The sequence below is a fragment of the Monodon monoceros genome, unplaced genomic scaffold (assembly GCF_005190385.1).
Source record: "Monodon monoceros isolate NGI ecotype Baffin Bay Population unplaced genomic scaffold, NGI_Narwhal_1 Super_Scaffold_18, whole genome shotgun sequence".
Classification (NCBI taxonomy): domain Eukaryota; kingdom Metazoa; phylum Chordata; class Mammalia; order Artiodactyla; family Monodontidae; genus Monodon; species Monodon monoceros.
In genome coordinates, this window is record NW_021703774.1 from 51,944,622 (window position 1) to 51,961,575 (window position 16,954).

At 39.3% G+C, this 16,954-nt stretch overlaps 1 protein-coding gene and 1 pseudogene across 6 annotated transcripts in view; both read right to left on the minus strand.

The window, feature by feature from the left end:
* PAPPA2 (pappalysin 2) overlaps positions 1-16,954 on the minus strand; it is a 556,585-nt gene that overhangs the window by 523,839 nt on the left and 15,792 nt on the right. For 4 of the 6 annotated variants that reach the window (XM_029227419.1, XM_029227421.1, XM_029227422.1 and 1 more), the window contains one exon: positions 11,576-11,686. The exons of 1 other annotated variant lie outside the window; for it this stretch is intronic. The gene's annotated coding sequence lies outside the window, so the exon portion shown is untranslated. Of the gene's footprint in view, positions 1-11,575; positions 11,687-15,954; positions 16,129-16,954 lie in introns of those variants that run through there. One more of the 6 variants, XM_029227417.1, reaches the window with a different exon arrangement.
* LOC114897854 lies at positions 9,546-12,289 on the minus strand (annotated as a pseudogene).

The following is a 16,954-nucleotide window of genomic DNA, read 5'->3' on the forward strand; positions in this document are numbered from 1 at the left end:
TGCGCCACCAGGGAAGCCCCCCAAAATAATTTTTTAATATTAAAAGGGGAAGAGGAAATAATTCAAGCTCAAGTTAGACCAACAGAGCCATAGGAGCAGCTCAAGGAGTGAAACAAGTTACCTGAGAGGTATTAAATACCTGCCCTCAAATGGTAGCATCTCCTCACCAGGCTCCAGTTTATGGACTGACAGCTGCCTGCCTGTTTACTTGCTCTTCCATTGGTTCAGACAATGGAACTGAATTAATTTACTAAGCCATTCCAAAAATTACAGATCAAAAGGTAGATAGATAACATAGATATAGATATATAGATACACACACGCAGAATAAGTTTCTTTTATGCATGCATAACTTTTTCCCTAATTTGAGATAAATCCTTTCACTAACCCATGTTTTCGCCTTTAGGAAGCCCCTATTTTAAGATTCAAAAAAGGTAGAAAATAAAAAATGCATTGGGAAAAAAAAATAGCTCTTCAAGGAGTGGTGTGATCAGTGATCTTTCCATGCACCACCTCTTGGCTCCAGTTCCACTTAGAAGATGTAATATGGAAGGATAAACCAGACCCTTAATATTTTATCAGATATTTCTCAAGCAGTTTATGATTCTAGAATTCAAATTGATTTTTTATTATAGAATAAGGATTTAAAAGCATTAAAATTTGTCAGGAGTTTCCACTGCAGAGCTGGTGATAATGACTGATCATTGAAGTAAGAGCCACTCCTCCCAAGGCAACACTCCTGCCATATCCAGTTCATTCAATGACCATAGGAGTGAGATTTTGTTTCCCTTACTACCTAAGAGTCTTACCATTTATTCCAATAGAGAGTCGAACTTAAAAGGAATGCAGTTCATGGTCTGCTTTTTGCCATTGGTAGAATATAGAATATATATTGAACTGAATATGTAAGTTCTAAAATGAGCCTTATTGATGAATTTATTAAAACACTGAATTATTAGATGACTTGTGGGAAATCAGAGTAAGTCCAGCATTACTGAACACAGAGCACAAACCAGAATTTAAAAAGGAAGAGATGATGAGATACTTACTACTATGCATACCTAGAAGACACAGATTTATTGATGTATATAGATGTCCAGAGCCACAAAATTCAGATAGCTGTTTATTGAACTTTTCTGTTCTTTTTGAAAAGATGACCTCGAATTCTTGAATTTACATGACCAAAAAATACCTAGCTTTTGAGGAAGGGTATATTCAATTTGTTAACAGACATATTTTTAGAAAATAATGACAATTTTGCAAACTTTCAAGGCAGATATTATCGAAGTCACCTGAAAGCCAAACAGTTGCTGTCATTTCCACAGCGTGAGTCATGGGAACCAACTAGACTGTTTGAAGGTCATTTTTTCAAGACCAGGGATCTTTCAGAAACTCAGTCACCCTACCCTTGGCTGATGCTTCTGACAGGCTGTACATTTATTCTTTTTAAACATCTTTATTGGAGTATAATTGCTTTACAGTGTTGTGTTAGTTTCTGCTGTATAACAAAGTGAATCAGCTATACGTACACATATATCCCCATATCCCCTCCCTCTTGCATCTCCCTCCCACCCTCCCTAACCCACCCCTCCAGGTGGTCACAAAGCACTGAGCTGATCTCCCTGTGCAATGAACCTGCTTCCCACTAGCTATCTATCTCACATTTGGTAGTGTATATATGTCAATGCTACTCTCTCACTTCATCCCAGTTTACCCTTCCCCCTCCCCGTGTCCTCAAGTCCATTCTCTACGTCTGTGTCTTTATTCCTGCCCTGTCCCTAGGTTCATCAGAACCATTGGTTTTTTTGCTGTTATTTTGTTTTTTAGATTCCATATATATGTGTTAGCATACGGCATTTGTTTTTCTCTTTCTGACTTACTTCACTCTGTATGACAGACTCTAGGTCCATCCACCTCACTAGGCCATAGACTTGCCAGGGGATTCATGAGACTAGTTAACTAGAAAATCTTTCAGTCAGCTAAATTCAGCGTGCCTTCTACCGTTATGCTTGTTCTGTCATGAGGCTGCTCTGGTCATCTATGCCTTCCTACTACACTGCTCTTAGCCTCCCCACTGATCCAATGCCTGTTGCTACCCCTTCTCCCAAACCTTTTGACGGTGCCCTCTGAAATCTCCAGACCATGGAAGACAATCTTTTTCACATTATCAACAGTGAATGTTCCTCATGGACATTTCTTCTCTTGAATCCTTCTTAAATGGGTGCTCCTTATACCCCACTAACCCCTAAATCATGTGTAGAATTTGTGTTCTCCTTACTCCTCAATGTCATTTGAAGACCTTTTCCTTTGCCCTCATGTAATACATCTTTCTCTTGGTGTAATCAGGAATGTTGGTATGTGTTAATGATAAAAGGTAGTATACAAGGATAATGCAAACTTCAGAAGAGTGTAGCCTTCTTTTGAATGTATTCACTATTTTTTATCATTCCATACTCCCAATTAGTTTGGAAATTATATATTGCTTTTGTACTTTTTAATAGTTACGCTAGAGATTACCACATCCCTCCTTAATTCACTATAGTCGATCATTTTAACCTCTTCCAAGACAAAGCAAAGGCCTGATCACACTTTAACTACATTTATCTTCATTTCCCATTTATAAGTTTATTTCTGCATGTATTTATTTCTCTAGCTAGCTAGCTAAATCCTAAACACAAGACAACTATTTTATGCAATGTTCATTTAATGAATATTTCATTGCTCTTCATTTCTTTCTAAACCTCTGAACTTCCGTCCACGGTTATTTTCCTTAAATCTGAAGAATACCCATTAGACTCTCCTTTTTGTATGATTATCTCAGTTTCTGTTTGTTCAAAATTTTCTATATTTTTTCCTCATATCCAAAGGATTCTTTCACTCTGTAGAGTCTTCTAGGTTGGGTGCCATTTTTTTCATCACCTTGAAGATATTGCATTGTTTTCTGGTCTCTATTTTTGCTTTTGAGAAGTTAGCTATAGCTCTGTTATGCCTTTAGGTAATATCTCTTTTCTCTAGCTGCCTTAAAAGGTTTTCTATTTGATTTGTTTGATGCAAATATTTGAAAAGATAATGGCTGAGATTTTCTAGAACTTATGAAATACATCAATACAGAGAAGTTCAATGAATCCCATGTTAGATAATAAAGAAATACACATCTAGATACTTCATGGAGAAGTTGCAAAATGTCACTCTTCATAGTTGTTAGTTTTATATTTTTAGATGATGCTTTTATTTATGTATGTGTATATTCTATTTATTTTTAGTTGTCTTCAGTGGGAGGGTTTGTCCAAATTCTCTAGTCTGGTATTACTGGCCTTTCTTGTCTGTAATTAAACTCATCTTGATTTTGAGCCTCCATCCTCTAGGCAGTGAGGGGAAGTAATTTAAACTTTCTAGCTAAAGGCATCTTAGTCTCTTTGGCTTTAAAACAGTAAATTCAGTCTCTTTTAGAAAAATTTGTCTTTGAGGGTAAATATTGAGTGCTTTAGGGTTTCTCCTCACCCCCTCTACCCAAGATGTAATCAGGTGTATTTGGAAGATTATAAATCCTTAAAGAAATGAGGGAGGGGCCTTGAGTCCACATGTATGACTTTAGGTTAGACTCTGAAACTCTGAAGTCCCTGGGTAATGAATCAGTTGCTGTGTTTTCTAGACACAATCAGGGTCTGATGGTCCCACCTCAGCTCTTTCTGGGGCTGCAGATCCTCTGAGTCTCAGCCACATCCTCCATCTTGCCCTCAGATAAGACCATGAAACCAGGAGTGTCCACGGTAGAATCACCCTGTTCCTTGCCAAGGTGGCCCCATTGCAAGCGTACCTGTTCTCTACTTGTCTATCTTCTATGTTTTCTACATGAAGTACACTGGGATTTCTAAATCTTCTGTACCACACACAAGTCATGAAGCCCCTATCTTTTCCAATGCTGCTCTCTTGCTCCTGAATCGTTTTAGGTGTGGCCCTGTCTGAATGTGGGTCAAATTGGAAAGTTTTCCCTCATGTACTGCATATGCCTAGAAAAGCTAGTCACTAGCTCTGATGTCTTCTGATTTCCCTATGCCCATCTATATGTACCGCCATGTCTTCTGATTCCCAAGATTTGACCTGAAAGGGTATATGATGGTGCTAACTTCTCACTTCACTTAGCCTTTTTTTCTCTCCAGACCTCTTAGGTGGAAACGTTCCTCCTTTTCCTGACTATTGGATGTTTCTAGCCTTAATCCTGTTTTTTTCCATCTTACACTTATGATAGACTTCCTATCCAGTGCTCCAAGTCTTGCTTTTGATAAAGAGAAGTGTTTGCTTGTTTGTTTAGAAATCTCTTTAGACACTTAACTCTCGCTGTCAGATTAGTGTTTTGCCAGAGACTCCAAAAAAATCAGCTATGAACCTTCAAGCTGATTGACTCTGTTTTAGATGGAATCTTCCCTGTTTCTGAATAGGAACAGTTTCTGGGCAACAAGGTTTACAATCAATGAGATTATACCTAAAAATACCTCAAATGTAGTAAGCTCAAAAATGTAATAATTAGCACTGAGATGTGCAAAACATGCAGGTTTCTTTTATTTTCCATAACAAATCCAGTGTTCCTCTTGTATACCTATCCTGGTGAGTGGTGTAGGAAGGCAGAGAGAAGATAAACTAGCCAGTTTAAAGTAGCTCATTCTCTTTTAATCATTTTTTTTTTGGCTGCGTGGCGCAGCTTGTGGGATCTCAGTTTCCCGAACAGGGATTGAATCCAGGCCACAACAGTGAAAGGCTGGAGTCCTAACCGCTAGGCCACCAGGGAACTCCCTTAAAATTTTTTCTTTCAGCTTAAATACTTCATTTACCTTTTCCTGCTCCTCCTCCCAAAACATAAGCTCTGGATTTAGTGGAAAGCTTAAATGCCCTCAAGCAGTGGAGTAGGGAATAGGGAATGGTTCCAGATGTTTCCACGTCAAAATGGGACAGTCACTCCAAAGTGAAATCGGCAGAATGAATTCGCCAAATGGATAGAAAGCCAGAGATAGTGCTAATATCCTAAAGAATCCAGAGATTCCTATGTGCCCTGTGGAAAGTTGTAAAATGTAGATGATAGTGAAGTTGCCGAGGGATTGCTACAGAAGGGACAAGCAAAAATGTGGTTGAGAACCTGCGGGCAGGTTCCAAGAGGAATCACATGAAAGTCTTAGCCAGATCTCAGAGGGCCAGAGGCACCAGTAAAGGCTGAAGAAAGGCCTACTCACGTGGAAGTTGGCCAAACTCCCTGCAGATAATCCCCACACTGAGAGAAGAGACCAGGAGTTTCACCAGCAGAGCTGAACAGCAGAGTCCCCTGAAAAGCCAGGACAAAGCCTTCCCCTTCCCCATCACCAAAGAGCACAGTTTTCCAGTCAACTATATGCAGATGTTACCTTTGGGAAGAAGAGAGGTAAGAAACTCAGAAAGACCAAGCTTTTATCCAAAAGCGCCAGTTTTAAAGAAAAGAGACTCTTATCTTGAAGATAATAAGATATTTCTAAATACAAATATACATTTACTTTTCCATCATTCACTGGTATATGAATTTATGAAAATACTCAGATCACTTGTAGAAAATAAAGAAACTATAGTTTTCAAGGTTTATAAAACTTGAAGCACAGTATATAAATTTCAATACCATTCCACATTTTTCAAGTTTATTGAGTGATAAAAAATTTGCCTATAATTTCTTTCTTTTTTTTCCATAGCTATCATTTCTCCATCTTCATCCTGAGTTTTATGTGTTTGCATTTTCACCCTCATATCTTGATAGGTTAAACTAGTGAGTTTTCTATTTAATAAAGTTTGTTTTCAAGAAAATAGCTCTTAGGTTATATATTTATTCTATTGTTTCTAATTCATTAATTAGTACTTTTATTCTTACTTGTTCTTTCTGTTTTTGTTAGGTTTAGTTAATTATTTTCCCAACATCTGAGTTCAATATTAATTTGATTTATTTTAATTTCCTTGGTGCATGCAGGCAGAAAGAGAGATCTTGTGTCTTTTCCTCTGTATAAGAGCATTAATCCTATCATGAGGGTCCCACCCTCATAGCCTAATATAATCCTTATTACTTCCCAAAGCCCTTACCTCCAAATACCATCACATTGAGAATTAGGGTCTCAATATATAAATTTGGGAGAAGCACAAATATTCAGTCCATAGCAATATTATATTGGAGGTTATAGCTACTGCAATAAGACCAGAAAAGGAACAAAAGGCATAAATTGGAAAGGAAGAAATAAAATGGGTTTTGTTTGCAAATGACATGATTGCCTACATAGAAAATCCAAAAAAACTGACATAAAAATTTCTGGAATTAAGAAGTAATCATAGCAAGCTTGCACGATACAGGTTAATATGTAAAAGTCAATTGCTTTCTTATACACCAGCAATGAACAATTGGAATTAAAAAAATTTTTAAACCACATATAACAGCCACTCCAAAATAAAATCCTTGGCTATATATCTAACAAAATATGTTCAAAATCTATATGTAGAAACAGCAAAATTCTGATGAAAAAATCAAAGAGGCTCTAACTAAACAGAGAGATATTCCATGTTTATATATTACAAGCCTCAATATTGTTAAGATGTCAGTTCTCCCCAACATGATCTATAGATTCAATGCAATCCCAATCAAAATCCCTGTAAGTTATTTTGTAGCTACTGACAAAATGATTCTAAAATATACAAAGAAAGACAAAATACCTAGAATAGCCAACATAATACTGAGGAACAAAGTTGGAGGACTCACATTACCTGGTTTCAAAACTTAGTATACAGCTACAACGGTCAAGAGTGTATGTTATTTCTTCAGCAAGTGGTTTTGGGAAAGCTGGACAGCTACATATAAATCAGTGAATTAGAACACTCCCTCACATCATATACAAAAATAAACTCGAAATGGTTGAAAGACCTAAAGAAGACATGACATCATAAAACCCCCAGAAGAGATCATAGGCAAAACATTCTCTGACGTAAATCGTAGCAATATTTTCTTAGATCAGTCTCCCAAGGCAAAAGAAATAAAAGCAAAAATATACAAATGAGACCTAATCAAACTTACAAGCTTTTGCATAGCAAAGGAAACCATAAACAAAATGCAAAGACAACCTACACACTGGGATAAAATATTTGCAAATGGTGCAACTGACAAGGGCTTAATTTCCAAAATATACAAACAGCTCATACAACTCTATAACAAAAAAATCAAACAACTGAATCAAAAAGTGGGCAGAAGACCTAAATAGACATTTCTCCATAGAAGACATACAGATAGCCAACAGGCACATGAAAAGATGCTCAACATCACTAATTATCAGAGAAACGCAAATCAAAACTACAATGAGGTACTATCTCACACCAGTCAGAATGGCCATCATTAAAAAGTTCACAAGCAATAATGCTGAAGAGGGTGTGGAGAAAAGGAAACCCTCCCTCCTACACTGTTGGTAGGAATGTAAATTGGTGTAGCCACTATGGAAAACAGTATGGAGGTTCCTTAAAAAACTAAAAATAGAGTTACCACATGATCCAGCAATCCCACTCCTGGCCATATATCTGGAGAAAACTCTAGTTTGAAAAGATACATGCACCTCAATGTTCATAGCAGCATATTTACAACAGCCCAGATATGAAAGCAACATAAATGTCCATCTACAGATGAATGGATAAAGAAGATGTGATATATATATAATACACACACACACACACACACACACACACACACACACACAATGGAATACTACTCAGCCATAAAAAAAGAATGAGTAATGCCATTTGCAGCAACATGGATGGACCTAGAGATTATCATACCAAGTGAACTAAATCAGAGAAAAATAAATACCATATGATATCGCTTATATGTGGAATCTAAACTATGATACAAATGAACTTATTTACAAAACAGAAACACACTGACAGGCATAGAAAACAAAAAGAATACATATATAAATATATATATATATATACATATATACAGGTATATACATATATCTGAATCACTTTGCTGTACACCAAAACTAACATGACACTATACTTCTACTATACTTCAATTTTAAAAAAAGCAAGTAACAAACAAGACAGAACTAAATCCAACCATACCAATAATATCTTTAAATGTTAGAAAAAATAGGTTAAAAAGAATGAAAATGATACACCATGTAAATGGTATGCAAAAGAAAGCTGAGTTTTATTAATATTAGACTTAATGGACCTCAAGACAAGAAGAATTATCATAGATAGAGACATTTATAATGATAAATAGGTCAATCCATGAAGAAGACATAGCAAACCTAAAATGTAGGTGGCTAATAACTGAGCTTAAAAATAGATGAAGCAAAAGCTGACTGAACTAAAGAGACCAATAGACAAATTTACAAAGTATAAATATCAATTTCCTCTTTAATAACTAGATAAAAATCTAGAAGGATGTGGAAGATCTAAAAATATTAACCACTTCAACCTAACTGACCTTTACAGAACAATATATCCAATAAACCACAGAATTCACATTCTTTCCACGTGCACATAGAGCATTAACCAAGACAGATCTTATGCTGGGACATAAAACAAGTCTCAATATTTAAAATCTTAAATTTTACAGAATATTTTCTCTAAGCACAATGAAATTAAATCAGAAATCAATAATAATTAGATATTTAGAAAAGCCTCAAAAAACTAAACAACAAGCTTCTAAATAACCAAAGAAATCAGAAGAAATTAATAAATATTTGAAACTAAATGGAAATAAAAATGCATCAAAATATTTTGGACAGAGCTAAAGTGTACTTATAGGAAGGTTATCAATCTGTCTTCAAGTTTGCTAATTCTTTATATTCTGCCATTCAAATCTACTGTTGAATCCCTCTAGCGAATTTTTAAATTTTAATTACTGTAATTTTAGTGGACATGGACTGCCATATCAGTAAACAAAGGATGTTGTGGCCATCAGACACTGCAGCTGCTCCCCCCACCCCCCCGCCCCGCTGTGCATGTTGAGGGGATTGAGGATGAAGAAAAACAGGATACTGGCCCTAGATAGTTAAGGTACATATCAAAGGAATGATTTCAATGAACCCAGATTTTTGCACCTTCCCATACACAGAAGAGCACAAGATTCATTCACTTGAGATGTCTGGTTTTCTTTAATTAGCAGTGATCTTTTGATGTTTGACTACTAGGTTGGTTTGTTTGTTTGAACTCCTATATATCCTGGCTCCTCCCTTACCTCTTCAGTGTAGCCCCCAGAGCTATCTGAGAGGTTGCCTCCTGTAGCTGAGTCTTCAGCAAGTCCACCGAATAAAACATAATCCTCAGCTTTTAGGTTGTGCATTTTTTTTTCCATCAACACTTTCAACTTCAAATTCAAAGGAATCTGCATTTGGCTTTTCTTTATCATTTCTATCTCATTATTGATATTCTAGTTGATGCCACACTGTCATCATATCTTCCTTACATCTTTAATCATGCTTTCGTTTAGTTCCATGAGCATGTTTATAGTGGCTACTTTGAAGTCTTTTTCTCTTAAATCTCTCATCTACTTACTCTCGCAGACAGTTTCAGTTGTATGTATAGGTCACAATTTCCTGTTTTTTGCACACCACAAACTTTTTTGTTGAAAAATAGACATTTTCCATAATATATTGCAGCAACTGCAATACTGCAATACTGGTCCTCCCAGCCCCTTTCCAGGGCTATTTTTGTTATTATTATTTTTTTCTTTTCTTTTTTTCTTAAGAGAGGGGTGGGTACCAAATTACTCTATTTGAAGGAATGGTACTAAAGAAAAAACATAGGTAGATGTTTTGGTACAACTTATAGAAAAGGTAAAGGAAACTCAAACATGCATGCACTGCCTTGGTGACCAGGGAAGTCACCCATGGCTACAGGAAGCCAGCCTAAAGCTTAGCTCTCGTTGTTGTCACTGTTTCCCAGGGTGTGCTTGTCAAAGAGATAACTCTGCCATGCCAGATTCGGGAAGGCCCCCATCTTTCGCAAGTTGGTTACATGGTTACTCAATTCTTTAATGGATTTCACCTACTCACTCAGGTAATGAGTCTCAGTAAAGTCACACAAATGGGGGTCATTTTTGTCAGTGGCCATTTTGTGCAGTTCCAGTAGTGACTGATTTACATTTTTTTCCAAGTGTAGCGCACATTCCATTGCATTCAGCCCATTCTCCCAGTCTTCACAGTCTGGTTTCTTGATATCCTGAAGGAAGATTCCGCCACCTCTCTGATTCTGCAGCTTCATCAGTTTCTCAGCATGTTCCCTCTCCTCGGGAGACTGGTGAAGAAAGTATTTGGCAGAGTTCTTCAAAGCCACATCATCGCTGTCAAGGTAGTCTGACATGGACAGGTGGCGTAGAGCTCCAGGTTGATCTGGCGGGTGATGGCGGCCTCCGAGTCCAAATGGCAGCTCTGGCGCACCTGCGAGGGGGCCGCGGTCCTCTCTGCAGGCAGCTGAGGAGATGAGGCTCCGGTGCTGGAGCGGAAGTGAAGGACCTTGAGGCAGTGAGAAGGCGGGCTCCCTCCAAGCACTGTTGAAGCAGGAAATCGAGGCGACTCTCCAGCGAAGACTGTGAATTGTTTTTTGTTTATGTATATAAAAGTCTTCTTTACTCACTACTCACTGAATACTTGTGTACTTTCAGTACTATTTCACTTTTAGTCGCCGTATTTGGGAGTTTTCCCCACAGCAAGCAAATGTGCAACGCCAGCTGGGTGTCCTACAATTTAATTCAGTTTTGTATCTACCCGGAGTCAACATCAGATCCCACAGGTTAAGGACACAGTCTCACAAGACTGCCCCCCTCCTTCCCCACCTCACTTTAGATACTACTTACCAAGTCCAGCATATTAGCTGTACTTCTGAAGGACTGACTGACTATAAATCAGAGGGTTCCACAACCTCCTCAGGTTTGATTAATTTGCTAGAGCACCTCAAGAACTCAGGAAACCAGATTACTTACTAGATTACCAATTTATTACAAAGGATGTTAAAGGATACAAATGAACAGCCAGATGGAGAAACATGTAGGGCAAGGTCCCAAAGGGTTCCAAGTTCAGGAGCTGCTGTCCCCATGGAGTTTGTGGTATGCCACCCTCCTAACACATGGATGTGTTCTTGTTCACCAACCTGCTTTTCAACCCTCTAATTACCCTAGGTGGTTCCCCTGGCAACCCGCCCCCATCCTTATCCGGAGGCTTTCCAAAAATTTCCTCACGCACATAAACTCAGGTGTGTTTGAAAGGGTTTGTTATGAATAACAAAATGCACCCACTTTACCTTTATCACTCTAAAACCATTGCAGGAATCAAAGGCAAAAACCAAATAAAACAAAAGATGCCCCTACCTCTCTAATCACTTCGGAAAATACAGGTTTTTAGAGCTGAGAGGCAGGAATCACAGACAAGCACCAAAATATGTATTTCTTATTATATCTCAATATCACGGGCCACCCCCTAGTTTTTGAACACAGATCCCTTACAGCAAAATGATCATACCTATCAAAGCACTTACATTTGGTGTAACATTTATATTATAGAACAGTTCTAGCAATAGTACTTACTGTTAAATAACAAAAATTCAAATGAGGAAATTTGAAGATCCAGTTGGCTTCATTAAATGACTCATGAAATGGGCACCATCCAACCTAGCAAACAGAAGGAGCTTCATCTAGCTGCAGAAAAGGAAAGGTTTTCAGTTTTTTTAAGGCAGAGAGGGAGCAGGAAAAAGGAAATTATTAGCAAAGAACGCATTGTTTTAGGTAAGGCCACTCTCCTAATAGGAACGGAAGGGCCTGTTGGCCGAATACCTCAGCGCTAACCAGGTAATTCCAGGTTGACTCATTAAAGGTTACACTTCTGCGGGAGGTTGTAACTGCAATTAGGTTAGGTATTAAGTCTTGGTTTGCTGATATGGGGCTTTAACACAAGTGACTCCATTTCAGACCTGTTGTTTATTTTTAACAGAACCAATACAAATATGCCTAACATTTGAAGAAGCCAGTGTGAGGTAGGGACAGATTTAAGGAAACAACTAATTCAACTAATTTAAAGAAACAACTAATTCAACTAATTCATCCTATAAAGCCATTATAAACATCTTCATATTTCATATTCTTGCACTAGTTTATTTTTTTCCCTTGATCTATTGCTATTTATACCTTATGATAAACTTGTGCAGAACTATTTACCACAGAAATCAGCTTATGGTTAGCTAGATCTAGTTCCTCCTTAGGTATTACATCCCGAGGCGGCTTTAACTTAATCTTGCAATACATTTGACCATGAGTATCAGTATTATAGGACACATTGACATGAGGCAGTTACATCTTTCCAACAATACCACACTGCCCTATGGTCAGTGCAATTCAGCTTCCTTACAGAACAAATCGGTAAGGATTACAGAGATGTATGCTTTGTGTACCCAACAAGATCTACCCTTGCCCACATAGCAGAAATTATTATGAAAAGACAGGTATCATTACAGCTGGCCATGGCTTGGTTTTATCTGGGTTAATTCAAGTTAATTGGAGGGAAAAGTCAATTACCCTCCCCATCTCGTAGGCTTGTACTGACCCTGGTTTTCATTGTGTATAAATATAGCAGAGCCCATTTTCCTCCCAAGGGGAGGATACGAGCAGTATTTAGAATAGTTCCTATCCCTGCTAACTATACTGCAGGATATGTTTTATTTCAACTTATTCTGGGGGCAAGCACAGTCATTATACATTGGTGTAAATTACAAGTGCCGTGCCCACAGACAACTTCCATAAGCTCGCAGGCCTTAAGATTTCCACAGGTGTACCCCCTTGAGGCCCAGGGACTAGGACAGGGGACCATTGTTTCCTGGCCACTTCAGCCTCTATCCATATTAAAATAGTCAAGAGGACCTGTCAGGTCAGGGTGCAGGCCCTTTCCCAACCCTGGGCTCTAGCATTACCAAGCATTACTTGTGGACTCGGCCTGATGCAGTTTGCTGGTGCTTCTTTATCTCTCCAAGCTGCTTCTTATCCTTTACCTTCTGCCTGGAAGAGAACTCCCTCTAATATGCCTATTCTAGTGACTAAATCTTCTTTCTCTGAATGCTGCTCCTCATTAAAAGCAAACTCTGCTTGTCCCAGAATACCTAGACTGGCATCTATCTCCCCTTTTCTGACTTATGGGCCATTGTTGTTTAATCCACCATGCATGTTGTTGCTATTGCCTATTAACAGCCTGGGTGCAGTTAGGATACATATTTTGTACCCAAAAATATTGGGCACCCCATAATAGGGTTGGTTGGTCCAAGCCAGCTGTAATTTAGTTTGAGTATGTCATAAGTCCTCCCACAGCCTTCCTGTCTGAGTGGGACTGTTCCCCAGGGGACCCAGATCCACCACATGATGCCCACTGCTTTAATCCCAGTAGGAACGCATTGTTTTTCCCCATTCTGCTTATAGCTTTCCATCCACAAAAACCAGGACGATTGTGTTTGTGCATAGCACACCACACTGTGGCATGTTGGGCAGGCTGCCATTGTATCTATTACAACCAGGGACCTTTCTAAGCATTTGCTCATCAAGGTTTATAGCTACACGGTAATCAGTCTGCTGGGAGCCATCCACCACAGGGTCTGAAATTCCAGTAGGAAGCAGTTCTCAGAAATCCCTTCCCAAATGATATCTTTTATAGTATTGATAGATGGAGCCTGAAAAATAGTCAAAGATACTAGAACATTATTAGGGCTTGATTTAGTCAGTAACATTGATCCTGCTCGTCAAATATATCCTATGACCAGAACGTCTCCCAGACTCAGGTTTGCAGGCTGCCATCTGACTTTGTCAGTATCAAAAGCAGGGGTGGTTTTGGCAAACATAGCTTTGCCCGTCTGGGTATCTGGTATAATTCTGCTAAGAAATAATATTATTCTCGTTCTCTGAGCCTCTCTTGAGGTTGGATTTCTCTCATTGCATAACCCACTTATACACTCCTTTACTCTCAGCTATTATTTCTCCTTCTCTCATTTGTCATTTATTTTCATCCAAACTTTTCCACATTTGGAAGGGACATTAAGTTCAGCCACTGTGCTGGCCCAGATTGCTAGCAGCAACACTAGTCTAGCAAGTGCCTCCCCACTCAATTTGTTTCCTGATTGGCTGGATTATTTTAGTGAAGTCTAGTCTCCCTGCCAACTCATGTGCATACACACACACATAAACACACATATACACAGTGTTAAACTTCTCATATTGCTCCTTAAGGCGTGACAGTTTTGGATATGCCCACAGTCACTCTGGGATGAACTTGTTCTCTTCCTCTCTTTCCCTGACCACACCCAGATGTCCGACTCCACTAATCGCCCGTTAGTTGCTTTATTTATTTATTTATTTTCATCAATGTCCTGGGGGCATAAATTGCTCGATAAACTAATCCCATCAAACTGTAACTCCTTTAAAGAAACAGTTTCTGAAGGCAGTGTTCTATATATTTTTCTGACTCCAAAAGGAGTCCTCCCAGCTATCCTGTTCCTCAGTCCTCCTAAACCAGCCAGCCTACAGTCTGGTCTGTATCCTTATTAAATGCACGGGTCTCTATCCAACTTCCTCTCATCACAGCCTCTACTGTTCAGGCCCGTAGACTTGAACTCTCCAAACTCTGCTACAAATGAAGTCATTTCCTTTGGGAAAAGATCAGGAGCTATCTGTTTTATGGCCCACTTCTCTCCCCAGGAAAAATTTCTGAGCCCAAGCTCTGAAGCTGGGGTTGGGAACAATGGCAAGTTTCTCTCTGAGCGACACCCCTGCTGTAAAAACTGAGCACTCAGTGACGTTGGGGGGGGGGGAAGCAGCAGCCTGAGACCCTCTCAGCTTGCCTCTCTTGGCATGGAACAATTGCTCCTAAGCTGGGGCCAAGACAATTGGGCCCCAGTCTTCTCAGCAAGCTGTGACAAAGGCCCTGGATTTCTCTTAACTCACACAATAGCCCCTACTTCCTAAGTTGGCAGTCCTTTAAGTCCTTAATACGTCATTGGCACAGCAGTACCATAGACACCTACACAGATTCCTTTGATATTAATAGAATGTCTCAGTTCACTCTCTTTCTGCCTACTGCCATCAGGATGTCCACATTTATAAATTATTCCCTCCTAACAACCAAAAATTCTCCAGTTAACTTAGTGTAAGTTGGCTTTCCTCCCTGTTTCCATTGGAAAGTATGAAAAAATCATGTCCTCACTGACATGCAAGGCTTTCTCTTACCAGAATGAGGCATCACTTTCTCCCCAGGCTCTATTATACTTATCCATTCCTAAAAGATAGTGAAACCGAGCAGGCTCCTGTGGGACCCTCCTGGGTAAAAAAGCCTTTCCATGTCCCCAGTTTTCTTGCTTATAGGAAAAAGGCTTCAGCCTCCTAGAGCTTCCCTGAGTTCCAAAGGTCAGATTCAAACAATTACTAATTATGGAGGGAATGCAGAAACAAAGGAAAAGCAGTCAAGAAACAATAATGGAGACATAAAGCAGAGTCCTGGCTCCTCCTCAAGGGATATACATAACAATAGATCTTTGAGTTCTTCTATAGGAACTAAGCCCTCCACCCAGGTGAAGGTTGGTAACTGCAGGCTGAGCACAAGATTTCTGGAACACCACCCTATTACCAACCAATCAGAAGAAAGTCAGACACCCTGTAGCCCTCACCCCAAATTTTGCCTTTAAAAACTCTTCTCTGGGAACTTCCCTGGTGGTGCAGTGGTTAAGAATCCGCCTGCCAATGCAGGGGACATGGGTTCTAGCCTTGGTCCGGGAAGATCCCACATGCTGCAGAGCAAATAAGCCTGGAAGCCACAAGTACTGAGCCCACATGCCACAACTACTGAAGCCCATGCACCTAGAGCCCATCCTCCCCAACAAGAGAAGCCGCTGCAATGAGAAGCCTGTGCACCGCAATGAAGAGTAGCCCCTGCTCACCACAACTGGAGAAAGCCCGTGTGCAGCAATGAAGACCCAATGCAGCCAAAAATTTAAAAAGTAGAATAAAAAATAAAGAAATTTATAGTAAAAAAAAAACCTCTTCTCTGAGATCCATTGGGGAGTTCAAGTCTTTTGAGCATAAGCCACCTGCTCTCTTTGCTTGGCCTTTACAATAAACCATTCTCTGCTCCAAACTCTGACATTTGTTTGGCCTCACTGTGTGTTGGACTCTTGAACTTGTGTTTGACAACAACAGGACTTTCTGAGGTTTATTATAATAAAAACAAGGTAACATTTTGAAGGGTAGCAGAATATATCATCCCAAAATATGCCTCTTTGCCATAAGGATTAATGTGAACTGATTTTTAAGAAACTGTAGATATAGGAGAAGCTCTGAAAACAGAGTAGAAATACCCTTTTGTAAGAGAAATCTACATTTATAAAGGAAATCTATGTTAGAAATGGAGCCTACACCAGGAAGAGGGCTATTTCTAGAGATAATTTTTTCACTTGAGAGACTTATCTGCCCAGCAGGGCAACCTTTATTTACCAAACACTTTCACTTCTCAACTAACCAAGAATTGACTTTTCCTCTTTGAAGCCCCATAAGTATATAATTAAAATCATTATGTTTCCTCCTGTTAATCTGTCTCCTTACTCCAGGCCCCTACACTTTGGCTCACCCTCAACCTAAGCCAGTATACATCCTCTCCTGAGAATAAACTGGCCTCAGGTAAAATAAAATATTCTCTGGTCTACTACCTGAATGTGCCACGCATTCACACACATCCTGTTCCCCACACCTAGTTCTTTCTAGCTTTGTTTACTCTTCTCTTTTTGCCTAACTCTGGAGTTGCTTACAGACCTTATGGTCAAAGCATTCTTTCTCCCTGTAAGGCCAGCAGGTCCGGGGAAGGGCCCAGGGAGCCAGACGGAACCCCCGCCAAAGTGGCTGATGCAACCGACACCTGACATTGCCACACCACTCGGTCCGGTC